This window comes from Triticum urartu, chromosome 2A (genome assembly GCF_056163025.1).
Source record: "Triticum urartu cultivar PI428250 chromosome 2A, HENAU_Tu73, whole genome shotgun sequence".
Taxonomy (NCBI): Eukaryota; Viridiplantae; Streptophyta; class Magnoliopsida; order Poales; family Poaceae; genus Triticum; species Triticum urartu.
Window position 1 is genome coordinate 129,309,940 of NC_141874.1, and position 14,790 is coordinate 129,324,729.

Consider the following 14,790-nt stretch of genomic DNA (forward strand, 5'->3'; position numbering starts at 1 on the left):
AAGTGGTGCCCAAGCGCCTCCCTCGTGAGGTTGGTAAGGTCTGAGGCTCTCCAGGAGAGAGCCCCCAAGTCCTGCCTGAGGAGGGTGCCAGGCGCGCTTTCCTATACAGTGGAGGGAGGCGCCCCTGGAGTGGGTGCTGATCCTGACAAGGCTCCTGACGCGACGCCATCTTCTTGGGGTCCTACGCGGCGGGGCAGCTTCTTCTTGGGGATGGTCTCCGGAGGGCCTTCACTTCTGCTGTTAGGGTTGTCGATTGCTGTGGCTTGGAAGGCGCGCTCAAGGGAGCACACCGCATCCCTTTCTTCACATGGGACCGTGATGATTCCCTCGCTTCCTGGCATCTTGAGAACGTTGTAGCCATGATGAGTGACTGCCATGAACTTGGCCATGGCTGGATACCCAAGGATGGCATTGTACGGCAGGCGGATGTGCGCGACGTCGAAGTCGATGAGCTCGGTGCGGTAGTTCTTGCGCTCCCCGAAGGTGACAGGCAGGCGGACTTGCCCTATCGGTGTGGTGGAACCGTCGGTCACTCCTGAGAAAGGTTTGGTTGGCTGGAGCTGCTCATAGGGCACTTGGAGGTTGTCGAACGTGTCGACGGATAGGATTTTGAGCCCTGCGCCGCCGTCGATGAGAGTCTTGGTGACTTGCACATTGCTGATGACTGGGGAGCACAGCATAGGGAGTGTGCCAGCGGTGGCTGCGCACTTGAGCTGGTCGGCCGAGTCAAAGGTGATGGCGCATTGGGACTACCTGAGCGGGCGCGTGGCCTCAGGCTTAGGGAGCGCCGCGTTCACCTCGCGAGCGAACTGTTTGAAGATGCGCTGAGAGGCTGAGGCCTGAGCACCGCCCAAGATGCAAGAGATCGCACGCGGCTCCTCGAAGCCCCCAGCCCCCTCGTCCTGGTGGTGGTCGTCGTTCCTTCTCAGTGGCGGCAATGGGGGAAGACCAGCGTTGCCCTGGGGGCGATCCTCATGAGGCCGGTCTCTCCAGGCGCCCTCGTGAGGTTGGTCCTACCAGCGGTCCTCACGAGGCCCATGCCTCCATGGGAGCGCGGTGCGCGTGGGACGAAGAACCAGCAGGGGTGAGTGATGGAGTAGCGGTGCGGCCGTCCTGCCGCACCAAAGGATGCTGCGAGGACGACTGCTGCTTGTTCCCCACCGGGCTGGTAGCAGCGTTGGCGGCGAGGGACGGGGAACGACAAGGTGGCCCGCCGACAGGAGCCGTCTGAGCGACGCGGGCGGCGAGGGCAGCCAACCGCTCAGCTCGAGCACGGCAAGCGTCCGACGTGGATACGACGGAGCGACGGAGCGATGGACTGATGGAAAGGAAGCTACGGCGCACCCCTACCTGGCGTGCCAAATGTCGGATGTGGGGCTCTGGCTAACCCTTAAGGTTCGAACACTGGGGTGCGCGCGAAGTCTTTTCCTCCTACCGATCTACGCTCTAGCTCGCTAAGATCTTGCGGATGGACTCAACGAACTCACAACACAGAAAGAAACGGGGTTTATACTAGTTCGGGCCACCGTTGTGGTGTAATACCCTACTCTAGTGTGGTGGTGGTGGATTTCCTCTTGGGCTGATGATGAACAATACAAGGGAAAGAACAGCCTCCTGAGGTTGAGGTGTTCTTGTGCTTTCCGACTTGTGTCTCTCTCTGGGTCTGATGAGATCTTTGGGTCTCCTTCCTCCCTACTATGGTGGTGGCTATTCCTATTTATAGAGGCCCTGGTCCTCTTCCCAAATATTGAGCGGGAAGGGAGCCAACAATGGCGGGCTAATTTAAAGGGGGACAACTAGTACAAGCTATCCTGATAAAAGGTAGTCTGCGCCTGTGAAAGGCTCTGGTGGTGACGCCGTCTTGGGCTCCACGATGACCTCCGTCTTGCAGTCCATGGTCTTGGTCTTGTTGCACCAAAATGGAAACCTTTGCCTGATGCCTCGGTACTCCGCGGCTGCGCCTGCCCCCTTTGCACCAAAGAGGAAACAAGGATGATGCATGCGCTGGCGCCCGCCTGGTGCCGATCGTCATGGCTCACGTCACGAGAGCCTCCTGAGGTTCGCCTCGCCTTGATATCTCCACCCCTCATGAGCTTGCCTGACTAGGCCGCTCGGGAGGAGGTCTTACGTTGTCCACCTCACGAGGCTTGGACCCTCGCGAGGGTCTTGGATGCTTTGTTGGTGAAGATGGGATGTACGACCTGCTGGCTCCGCCACGCCGCAGGCTACAGGCAGGCAAGTCTGGGGACTCCCGTTCCGAGAACACCGGCAGATGACATTGTTGATATGTGCTTGCATGATATTTATTGTTGATGCTAGTGGTCATGCTATGTTTCTGAGAAGTATGTACTTGTGATGTTCATGCTAGTCAGTATGCCATGCTCAGTTGGATATGATTCATTGTTGATATGGTTAATAGTTATGTTGCACCTCCATGTGTTATGTTGATATCATGTGTATGCATTGTAATTTGCATCATGTTATTTTATCATGGCTCAACATATTGCATTCAAGTTTAACGAGATTAAATTGAACTTGAACAACTGTTGGCTGAGTCATGGTGCCACCATGTCGAGCTGACCAGTGCAACCACGCTTACCTATTGGGAAGGTCCTAACTGGATCTATTGTCATACCTCTCGCCGGTGCCTCCAACGAGGGAAGGTTATGCATGGGCGCTACCCTGATCAGGTAGGACGGCCTAAGCCTTGTGTGCCCGAGTTGTGTTGCGCGCTTCACCCCGTTTGGGACCATTTATGTTTTGCCACGACGGTGGCCGTTGGTGTCTTTGGTAGGCACGGGGCCACCCATGACTTAGCCCAAAGGGGAGTTGGTCAGAGTGGCTGGGACAGTGTCATGGAAGTAGGACGGTTTTGTCGGAACACCATTGGTTCACCCGAATGGGAGTGCGAGGCCATGGGTTCCGTGGTGTGGGTACAGTGTGCTAACCTCTGCAGAGTGTGTATTAAATCTATCGATAGTCGTGCCTACGGATAAGGGTCCAGTTCTTGTCAGTCACGCTATGGATCAACAGTAATATTAATAATAACTTTCTTAATAACAACCCTGGTTTGATGATGAGATAAGTTGGTGCTGTGATCCATGAATGATCACCGTGTGGTTACGAGGTAACCCGTTGAGCCAAGAATGGTTCTGCTTGTGATCGTGAGATGATCACCGTGGTATCGAGGATACCAAGTTGATAAGTATTCGTGATGTTGTGCGAGAATCGTGGGTAAAGATCAAGCTCCTTGTGGTCATTTAATGATTACTATAGTACACTACAAGAAATATGTCAACTTATGACCTTCTGTCAGTGACCCTCGAAGAATTGGTCATAAATTTATGACCATTTTAGACCAATTGGTCAAAAGCTGTTCAGGGGGCTCCAAACCCTAAACCATTGTGACCATTTTGGTCAGAAAGGTCGTAATTTCCTTACACGAAATGGTCATAAAGCAAACAGTGCTAGTCCGCTGCCTTATTTCTAGTTGTTAATGACCAATATAGATGGTCATAGCCTTGTAGATTGTGGTGGGTTGTGATGAATAGGCGCCATCTCATCAGTTTTGCCTATGTGTCATGTCCATGTGGCAGTTTTTGCCCTAGGTTGTGAAGCAACCTATATTTCTATCATTCCCAAAATTCCCAAAAAAATCTCATAAATTCTTTGGGGCATATCTTCATCAAATATGTAAAAATCCTTCCGTGCCTAGTTCAAAACTAATTCAACAATATTCATTTTCCTATTCTGTTCACAACAACACTTTATGAAGGAAGTGCTATTTATATATTCTTGATTGCCCTCGGAATTTTTGGGCACTCTTTCCTATCCAAATCATTACCGCATGAAAAAATTCAGCTCCATTTGCCTAGCAAATCTTCTTCGGCAAATTTCCAAAGTTTTTGTCCACCTAGAAGCATTGTGAAGGAAGTACCTTTTTTTATATCTCTAAATGACATGAAATTTATACAGTTCCTTCATATGTCCAAATTATCACCCTCCTCCAAATTGCAGCTCAGTCAAATCATCTATGTGAGCCCAGTTTCAGTTTATATTTTATGGCCAAATTGGCACGTTGCAAAGCAAGTGTTATGTAGACCCCTCCTATTACCCTCAAACTTTTCGGGCACTCTTCCATACCCAAATCATTACCACATGATAATATTCAGCTCAATTTTCCTAGTAAATCTTTCTCGGGAAATTTCCAAATTTCTACCTTGAGAGAAGCTTTGTGAAGTAAGTACTAGCTAGGCTTACCCAAATGATCTGAAAATTTACCAGAGCATGACCATACCTAAGTAACTTACCTACACCAATTTTGAGCTCATTTCATTCATCCAATCTCTCTCACTAGTTTTCCCAAGTTTCTGTCCATAGAAGAGCATTGTGAAGGAAGTACTACTTTGGCATGTCCAAATGGTATCAATTTTCTACAATGCTTTCCTATGCCCAAATAACCATCCTTCACAAAATTTCAGCTCACTCCATTCATTATTTTGAGCCCAGCTTCAACATTCATATTTTTGTCCAGCATGGTACTTTGCAAAGCAAGTACCACCTAGGATCCTCCTTTTGAGCTCAAAATTTGTGAAGACATTCTCCTTAGTAGATGATCATCCTCAGCCAAAACTCACGCCCATTGGCCATGTGCATTTCCCGTACCGCTAATCAAACACTTGGTTGCTAATTCATGTTTGAGCATCGACCGGTCTCCTCGTGAGAATCTTATGTTGTAATTTTCTTCCTAGCACCAACCTGGGGAGTGACCAACCCACTAGACATGTCTAGGCCACCCAGAACACATGGCAACGCCACGGTCACGCGGTGACCATGCGGCGGGCATGCGAGTTTACGCGCTCTAGAGATGGGGCCCTCGGCCACCGCCCAAACCTCGACGTATCGCCACCAAACCATGTATTTATGATTAAATAGGTAATTATGTACCTAGAAATGATTTTTGGAAAAAATAAATAGCAAACTATGAGGCAGCTGCAGTTCAAATTTGACCCGCTTCCACCTGAATCGGCGGAAATTTGTCTTTTTCACGAGAGGTGGATCAAAACTTTTTACACCCAACCATTTTGTCAATTGTGCATTAAATATGTCCTAGTATTTTATAAAATTTATTTGGTCCAATTTTGCAACAATTATTTGGTAGTTCCTTCACAAAAAACCTCCTTTCGGGCACTCGGAAAATGAAAAATGGTTTTTTCGTCCAAAAAAAATGAAAACTTCCTTAGGCAACATTGTTTGCCATTCCAATATGCACCCTTGTGCACAATATGAGATCATTTGAACAAACTATGCCACGAATGTGGCCATAAGATTGATCATTTGGCTTGAAAGCCATGAATCTTTAGAGATGATAGCTCATTTCTGAGAACACTTTTTTAAAATAATTGCCGTATTACAGGTTTGTTATTTTTCTTGGGAACCTGGCCACATATAATGACACAATGTGAAGGTTTCCCAATTTTTTGATTTTTTTTGAATTTTTTATGCCCGTTTCAGAATGCGGTCAAAACGGCGGGCTTGACCGTTCCTAGCTAGTGGTTGAATCTTGGAAAACTTTTGGTGTTTCTCTGATTAAATAGATACTTATGTACCTAGAAATGATTTTTGGAAAAAATAAATAGCAAACTATGAGGCAGCTGCAGTTCAAATTTGACCCGCTTCCAACTGAATCGGCGAAAATTTGTCTTTTTCACGAGAGGTGGATCAAAACTTTTTACACCCAACCATTTTGTCAATTGTGCATTAAATATGTCCTAGTATTTTAGAAAATTGATTTGGTCCAATTTTGCAACAATTATTTGGTAGTTCCTTCACAAAAAAACCTCCTTTCGGGCACTCGAAAAATGAAAAATGGTTTTTTCATCCAAAGAAAATGAAAACTTCCTTAGGCAACATTGTTTGCCATTCCAATATGCACCCTTGTGCACAATATGAGATCATTTGAACAAACTATGCCACGAATGTGGCCATAAGATTGATCATTTGGCTTGAAAGCCATGAATCTTCAGAGATGATAGCTCATTTCTGAGAACACTTTTTTAAAATAATTGCCGTATTATAAGTTTGTTATTTTTCTTGGGAACTTAGCCACATATAATGACACAATGCGAAGGTTTCCCAATTTTTTGATTTTTTTTGAATTTTTTATGCCCGTTTCAAAATGCGGTCAAAACGGCGGGCTTGGCCGTTCCTAGCTAGTGGTTGAATCTTGGAAAATTTTTGATGTTTTTCTGATTAAATAGATACTTATGTATCTAGAAATGATTTTTTAAAAATAAAGAGCAAACTATGAGGCAGCTGCAGTTCAAATTTGACCCGCTTCCAACCGAATTGGCGGGAATTTGTCTTTTTCACCAAAGGTGGATCAAGGCTTTTGACACCCAACCATTTGGTCAATTATGAATCAAATATGTCCTAGTATTTTACAAAATTGATTTGATCCGTTTTTACAACAATTATTTGACAGTTCCTTCACAAAAAAAATTCATTTTGGGCACTCAAAAAATGAAAAATGAGTTTCCACGCACAGAAAATGAAAACTCCCTTAGGCAACATTGTTTGGAATTCCGTCGTCAAAGTTTGTTCTTTTTACCAGGAATTAGGTCACATATAATGACACGGTGCGAAGATTTTTTTTTTGAATTTCATATGCCCGTTTTCAAAATATGTTCAAAATGACGGGCATGACCGTTCGTAGCTAGCGGTTGGATTTTGCAAAACTTTTGGAGTAAATTGTGAAGCAGCTGTTGTTCAAATTAAACCCTGTTCCTGTTGATTTTGTAGAAAATAAATGGTTGAAAATAGCTAAAATATAAAAAATGCATCAAGTTGGTGATCATTCAAACAATGTGGTCTAATTTGTGTGAAAATTTTAATAGTGCCATTTTGCAAGATATTCTTGGTAGCTGCCTCACAGAAAGTCATGTTTTTAATAATGAGAAACTAGTATTTTATATGACATATGTATCAAACCAATCAGGACAGAGAAACACTCTTCCCACGGATCACCCCTCTCTAACCAATCTGAGCCGTCAAAGCCAAACAGATCCAACGTCTCTCAACCCTCCTCGCTTTGGTCCAAATGGATGGAAATTTTGGGTTGAGAGTAAGCGCGCGCGCGCCTAGAAGGCTCAGCCCGCCCTCCACTTTCAGAACTGAACCTAAAACGCAAAAAGAAGGAAAAAAAGAAAAAAGCAAACCCTACCCGACCCACTCCTCGTCCCACCCACCCAGATCCATCCCCTCCCTCCCACATCGCCGCCGCCGCGACCCACACACCGCCTCGTCCCTCCCACAGCTCATGCCGGCGGCCTCCTCCCTCCCATCTGCTTCACTCCCACCTCAGGCGCCTCCCCACCCTTCCACCTCTCTCTCCCACAACCCTCTCTCTCTCCCGGGACACATCTCCGCCGCCACAGGTGCTGGCCGATTCCGTCGTTCTCCAGCGACTCCCGCCACCCCGCAGCACCGTCCCGAGCTCGCCTCGCTCCGTTGGATCTTCCCCCTTACGGGATTCGCTGCTCCCGGCCTCCAACGCTCAGCCGCAACCCTCCCACTAGGGTTTCGGGGGCGACGACACCTCCATCGCCGGCACGGCTCCGGTGACCCCTCTCCGACATCTACTGCGCCGCCACACGGGGCTCAACCTCCTAGTTCTTCTCCGCCCTCCCTCGCCCCCACCCCACCCACAGCCTCACTCACAACACACCTACCACACGTGCAGAGCGAGATCCAAGATGGCGACAGAGCTGACGGCGGACCTCCCCAGCGGCTCCTTCTCCCCCTCCCCTCAGTCAGGTGTGAATCCTCTCCTCTCCTCTCTCCCCTGCAAATTTCCGCAGCAACCAAGCAAATAACTTCAGCTGCCTTCTGTTTTCCTCCAGACCTCGGCGCAGGTTTCTCGACGGTCGACGGGCAGACATGGGCGGCGGGGAAGGGGAAGAGAAGCCCTTCAATTTCGTCCAGATCCTCTGCTGTGCGTCCTCTCCTCCTTTCCCATCTCTCTCATTCTTTGGTTCCCATCTCCATCCGTGGATTATTAGTGGCTCAGTACAAGCTCGCTTCGCCTTCTGCAACCTTACAGTCAGTCACGGGTGAAGGGGACTGATTACGTGTGCTGTTTTTTTTGCCCGCTCGCTTGCAGAGGGAGTCATAGCCGAGAGGAGCCGCCGGCGTCATGGTGGAGACGACGCTCTACCCCATCGATGCCATCAAGACCAGGCTTCAGGTGAAGATGTGTAGTTCAGTCTCTGATTTTGCTTGTTTGCAATGCAATGGCCGGTTAATTAGACCCCATAACCTGCTCCCAAGCAACATGCTATTTTAAACTGAATGCACAACACTCAAGGATGCCATTATCTGACGGCCCGCTGTATATTGTACTGCCTGCACTGGATGCCATGTCGGAAGCTGGTACAAATATCTGTTTCCAATATGGGGAAACCACAAAAAAGTGCATACCTATTTCCAACTTTGAATGACATTATGTAAATCTTTGTTCCCAATATGGCACAAATCGTTGCATATAATACCTATTTTTCCTGTAAATCTTATGAATACTCCATGCTATGTGCGACTGCCAATTTGAGCTTTCTATAATCAGTGAATATAGCAGTTCTCCTGTTGTTATTCAAATAAATAAATCATGCAAGTGGTAGTATAAAAAGACCTGCTTGCATAAACCTCTCGGGGACTATTGACATCTCATTATATTCTCTGCTTCCACTTATATCCTGAGCATGTACTCTAATAGTTAGTTCCTAGAACATGACAATGGATTGCTTTTCTTTATATACCCCACTATCCATACCCCCAGGTATTAGTAAAACTATGAGGACACCTTATGTATATTGTGTTAGATTAGTGTGCAATCTTATTAGAAACATCTGAATGCTGAGGCTATTTCCTTTATACTAAATCTTGCAATTCTTGGTTGCGGCTTCTGTTTTTTCCCTTGGTACCCACTCACGGCCGCCTTCTGCTTGTGCTTCTTTTCTTAGGACGATGGTCTAGCGGCACATGGCGCCGGAGTTGAGCCTGGGCATGAGGAGCTGGCCGCCGTTCCCCACGCCTTCCTCCTCTCGCCCCTCCCCTTCCAAACTCCCCACAGCGACGGCTAGCGACGATTATACTACTATTGTGTTTGGGTGCCTAATTGACTGATTGCCCACCATTGAAAATTTTGTTTATATATATAAAAATCTTGAAGGTGCCACAAACTGCCAATAATGATGTTGATTTTTCTCCAGTGAATGTGAATGAGAATGTATCATTTGTCTAGAGATGGAGTCTGTGGAGATAGAGTTCATTAGTTTTTGGTGTATTCGTCTAGAGTTCATTTAGCAAAGTTCAGAAACACAAACAACATCAGTTCATTAGTTACACTAAGCATTTGCCTGCCTAAGTTGTATTTAGACCAAAATTTGCTAATAGACACCCCCCTTCACAGATCTGCTATTTTTTGGCGTGCACATAATATGTATGTCTTAACAGTTTCCAGCAGTTGTGTTCTATTGTTTGATTAAATGAATCAAAACCTGAAGGAGATCTAGATTAATAGTAGAATCACATAGTTGTAATTACCCGAGAAATTTTAACAGAAGCTCACTGTTATGTCCTCCATCGGGTGATCTTGTTTGTTATCGAAGTAGAAATTGGTGTGCTTGAATAAAATGGCGCTCATTTGCATCATTGTATTTCTGCAGAGTTTTAAGAAGAATTCTGGTACGAACGCACTGACCGTATACTTGTACATGTGCAGCTGAGGAACATCATGTGGGCTACTTCCAAGCATGATGTGTACGTGACGTAGAACTATTCTGTGATGCATTGGTCGTCCTTACTCCGCAAAGGAAAAGAAGTGCTCAACGTGGCAGGCCCAAATCAGGTGATCTACCACAGAGCGATGTGATAGTCCTCTATCGTCGGAATTTTGGTCAATCTCTGATCCACTGTGCGACCACACTATGCAGGATATGCAGGGAGGTCGGCCCTTGTCCAGGGGAAGATCAGCACCATGACGGTGAAAGACAACCTTGGCAGTGCCTTCTAGCAAGATTTCAATCATAATCTGTGCATACTTGTTTATGATATGTGTGTGCCTCCATCAATCCTCTTTGGCATCATAGGATACAAGATACCAAGACTAGCAGTTCTTGTCTTGCTTATGTTTTGTGATCTCAGCTTATCTAATAAAATTGGCAATTATAGGATACAAGATACCATAACTACATAACTGGGGTCATTTGCGTTACTGTAGTTGTGCCGTCTGGCTAGTGGGCTAATATGGGAGCCCAGAGCATGGCATCCTTCTCCATTGTAGATCCATTGTATTTGCATGCTGCTATATTATGTCAAGTTGAGTGAAGCAAACATATCCTGGTGTGTGTGTGTGTGTGTTAACATCTCCTAATGCTCCTACCAGCTTTCTGACTTTGGCAATTGATTTGACTCCTCTCACCTGGCCTAGGAGCAACACCACTGCTGATGAGAGCAGATCCTTTCCCTCAATAGATTAGCATCATTCCATTCTTACTATGTAGTAGAATTGGTAGTGATAGAGTGGGTGAATCTATGTGATGTAGAGATACACTAAGATAATGCAAAAATATATATTAGTTCCGCTAATGCTTACCAGTGAATTCAAGTCTCCTTATTTGAAGGTCCAACACTTGTGCATACTGATTTGTGTGCTTTCTGGTTTAGGGAGGAGCTGCATGCTCTGTACCAGTTCATCCTTGTCCTGCTCGAGGAGCAGGAGGAGGAGGGGCGCATCTAGCCAGCCACAAAGGGCCTGCTCTGTACGACCACGTCATCGGCCTGCTGCAGCATCGAGTTCAATATGTCAGGTGACCCTCCCTATCCTGATGATGTCTAGTAGATAGTTTGATGTATACCTCCTGCTGATTGATGCTCTTGTGGTTAGCATTATACTCCTGGAATCATATTCTACTATATCTAGTGTTCTTGTGGTTCTCGAAGATGCATCACAAACATCTAGTGTTCTGATATAAAATTGGTCTCTAAAATATGTTTCTAAAATTGGTCTCTAAAATATTATACTATACCTGTTGTTGATTGATGCTCTTGTGGTCTCTTGAAGTTGGCTGAATCTGTTGCTTTATCATATATTTGGTCCAACCAGAATCTGTTCTTGAAGTAATCAAATATTATACCCACTAGATAATTGGTCTCTAACCAGAATCTGTTGTTGTTATTGTGTCATCTGCTGATTCTTCTTCTATTAATCGCCTAGTGCTCTTGTTAGTGAGATTCATCTAGTATTTTCTTTGCAAAGCATGGAATGGTTTTGAGTAGTTGATCATTGCTTGATGGAACCTTCATGTCGTTAGCTTGCACTACAGTAACCAGATGCAATCCATTTTTATTAAATGCATTCTGGTTAGGATTTTGTCGTGGCTGTTCTGTTTCCTATGGATCTAGATCTGGTCACTACTGAAATTTCATTCTAGGACTTCATCATGTGATTATTAGTTATTTTTAACCAATGCTATTCCTAGCATGTGTACACTCTAATCTCTAATGATGTTTGTCTTTGTGTTCAGGAGCTCGAGGTCTACAAAATTTGAAGATCGAAACCATATAGCTCTACTCAGCAAAGAGCCGTCTCTTCTGTTTGATAATAGAATGTAAATATTGCAATATTGTAATAGTAGCCATATCTGGGTTGTAATAACTATGTACAAATTGTAGTAGACTTAGTGTTATTTGACGTACTACATCTGTACTGTTCCGTTTGAAATAATGATTATGTATGTGATTTGAAAACGTGTGGAATGGAAACCTGACTTGTGGGACCCACTTATGAAAATAATCTGAGCATTTTTGAATTTTCTGTTAAGTGGGCCCAATGTGTGAGAAGATGACAAGTGGGACCAGCTCCAAAATATAATGGCCCAAACAATGTTAAAAGACACGACCCAGAAATAAATAAAAGGCTGAAATGGGCTTGGCCCGTCTAACTTACAGAAAAAAAATACATTAAAAGGCCGAATTGTTGGGCTAGGCCCATGTAGAAAACCGAATTGGACCGGGCTGAATCTTGTGCCACATCATCTTGCCACGCTGGATGCCTACGTGGCCTGGAGAGGTTGCTAGTGACCAAAACGCCACAGTGGACATATTTTGGTCATAAACGTTTGCGACCATTCCAGAAGAAAGGTCGCTATAGTCAGTTTACGACGCCCAGCTTTTGACCTTATGTTTTTGGTCACAAAAAGGTCATAAATGGAAATTTGTGACCATTCAGTGACCAATAGTGGTGGTCATAAGTTGACATATTTCTTGTAGTGGTATTGTTTATACCAAGCTTGAATTGATCCTGAGATGATCGTGTAATGTCCGAGGTTGGTAAGTGATGCATATGATGGTAACCCGAGCAGAATAAGTGGTGCATATAATGTCAACATGTTGCATGATTGTGTCATCCTGTTTATATGTCCATGCCATGCTCATATTGTTCTAGTTGTATCATGTGGGACATGCTATGCTCATATTGTTCTAGCAGTATTATGTTCATGTTGTTCATGCCATGTTATCTTGATGATCTCATGATAATTCCAGCTTAACCTGTAATTGCCATGCTGTTATTTGTCTTGAATGCTTCTGGTTATTGTGAGCTTGCAAGTACATTCAATATACTGACCTGGTGTGTCATGCCAGTTTGCAGGTCGTGCCAGGATTGCTTGCTTGTTTGGTGTTGTTCCTGTGTCCGCAAGCTAGGATAAACGTTCCAACCAGAGTCCCTGTGGATTGGAGTCCATCATCTCCATTCATTGTTCTGCTGCCAGTAGTTGTTCCGATGCCTCAATTTGTTATGCTGCTTGTATAGAGCAAGCGTGGTTGGCGTAGTGTCGCCGTGCCGATGTTATTCTTTTTAATATCGGAGACCATGTATTCCTATTTCTATTGTAATAGAGAGCTGGTTTGTTCTATACTAAGTAGTGTCGTATTCCAAAAGACTTCACCTCGATCTCTGGGCTGGAATACGGGGCGTTCCGGTTTTCTCTGAGCCGGGGTGCCACAAAAGCGCCACTACTACCACGGTGAACCCCAACTCCACCAGTTAGTACACCTATTCCTATGGAGGAAGCACAACCAGCCATTCATAGTTTAGCATCTATCACATTGGTGTTGTTAAATCCTATGTGCGTATCTTCCCATCATGGAAATATTATACTGAAGATGAAGGAAAATGCCAGTTGCATGTGTTTGTCCAGGAGTTATGTGTAAGAAATGTTATTCATGGCAATTACTTTGGTTTGTCCCATACATTCTACCTCCTTGATGGTTATAATACAACAAATTTTCCCATTTTTCTCTATAGAGAAGGACCGATTTGGAAACTCAGGATGAGGTAACCTGTGTTAATACCTCTGCTATCTTCAAGAATGCTTGGTGGTAGTATCGGAATTGCCTGAAGAAAACGTACTTCACTGGCAAAGAAACTCATCAAATTCCCTTACGTTCTCCTGAGACACATTTACAGGACGATGACTGGGAATGCCTTGTTCTTTACTGGTCCCGAACCAAGAATGTGGTAAGGTCTATGAGCTCATTTTATTTTAAGTACTATATGCATGCGTCTTACTGTACTCTGTTCATGTAGAACAAGTGCTTAAACCTGAAGAACAACTGTTCTCATTTAAGATTCCATTGCTATCGTGCATACTGCTTTGGTCTTGTATCACTGTATTTACTCATACAAACTGTCAAAGCCCTAGAATTGTTTGCAATTAGTGGCACAAGCATCCATGCATCATGTCTAAATTACCTTTTTAATTTGAAATGGGGGCTGATAAACCCTAGCAGCAAATGAAGCTCAACTAGGTTCAAACTTAAATCTTTTCTTTGAACCCAAAATGCTCTTTAGAAATGTTCATCATTTCTAAATTGGTCCAGCACCTCTGACAAAAATGGTGCACATTTTTCTAGATCAATTTGGATTTTTGAATGAACTCATATAGTATTTGAATTTGGGCATTTAATTTCTATAAATAATTAAATTGCCGAAATAGTTCTGGAAGTGGTTGTGGGCTGTTGGAAATAATTCCAACAGTGCCCGAAATTTATTTCAGGATTATATTTAATGATTTAGTATTTTTTACTAAATCCAGAAACAAAGACAAAAACAGAAAACAGAAAATAAGAGAGAGAGAGAGAAACTGACCTTGCAGCCCACTTACCTGGCCAGCTGGCGACCCGGTAAGATAGCCCAGCCCACCAGGGGCAGGGGCGTCTTTTTCTCCACGCCAGTAGGACGCCGCACGCCAGCACGCGCCCGAGCCACCTCCTGCTTCCATCGATGCTGGAGCCTAGCTGGAGACGCCATGCAACCTCCCCGACTGCCTCACGCTTTCCCCGTGCTCCTCTCCCCTCCTCTGCTCTCTCCCCGCAGCACACCTAAGCGCGCTCGCCGCCGCCGCTCGCTGCCACTGCGGCCACCGACCACAATATGCCCCACCGACGTGCCAAGAAGCTCCTCCACGATGCCCTCTTCCTCCTCATCGAGCTACGCTTCACCAGGAGCTCTGCATCCCCGTCCCGCCATCGTCTTCCTCCTCGGGTCGCCGGAGATCGTCCTCGCCGCCCTGCTCGCTCCGGCGCCTCCCCGAGCCCACTGACCACCCCGCAGACCCGCCGTGAGCTTCTCTTTGTTTCCCCTTCCTCCCTACACTGTTTGCGTCTCCTAGCCGCCGCTTCGCTGACGACCGAAACGCGCCGCCGCCTGAGCCCCTCTGTGACGCCCCAAGA

At 45.5% G+C, this 14,790-nt stretch overlaps 1 long non-coding RNA gene across 1 annotated transcript; it reads left to right on the forward strand.

The window, feature by feature from the left end:
• Positions 1–9,721: 9,721 nt before the first annotated feature.
• LOC147984258 (uncharacterized) lies at positions 9,722–11,849 on the forward strand. The gene is made up of 4 exons (XR_015615043.1): positions 9,722–9,904; positions 9,990–10,110; positions 10,723–10,865; positions 11,583–11,849. It is a non-coding gene; the product is annotated as an uncharacterized LOC147984258 (long non-coding RNA).
• The last annotated feature ends 2,941 nt before the right edge of the window (positions 11,850–14,790 follow it).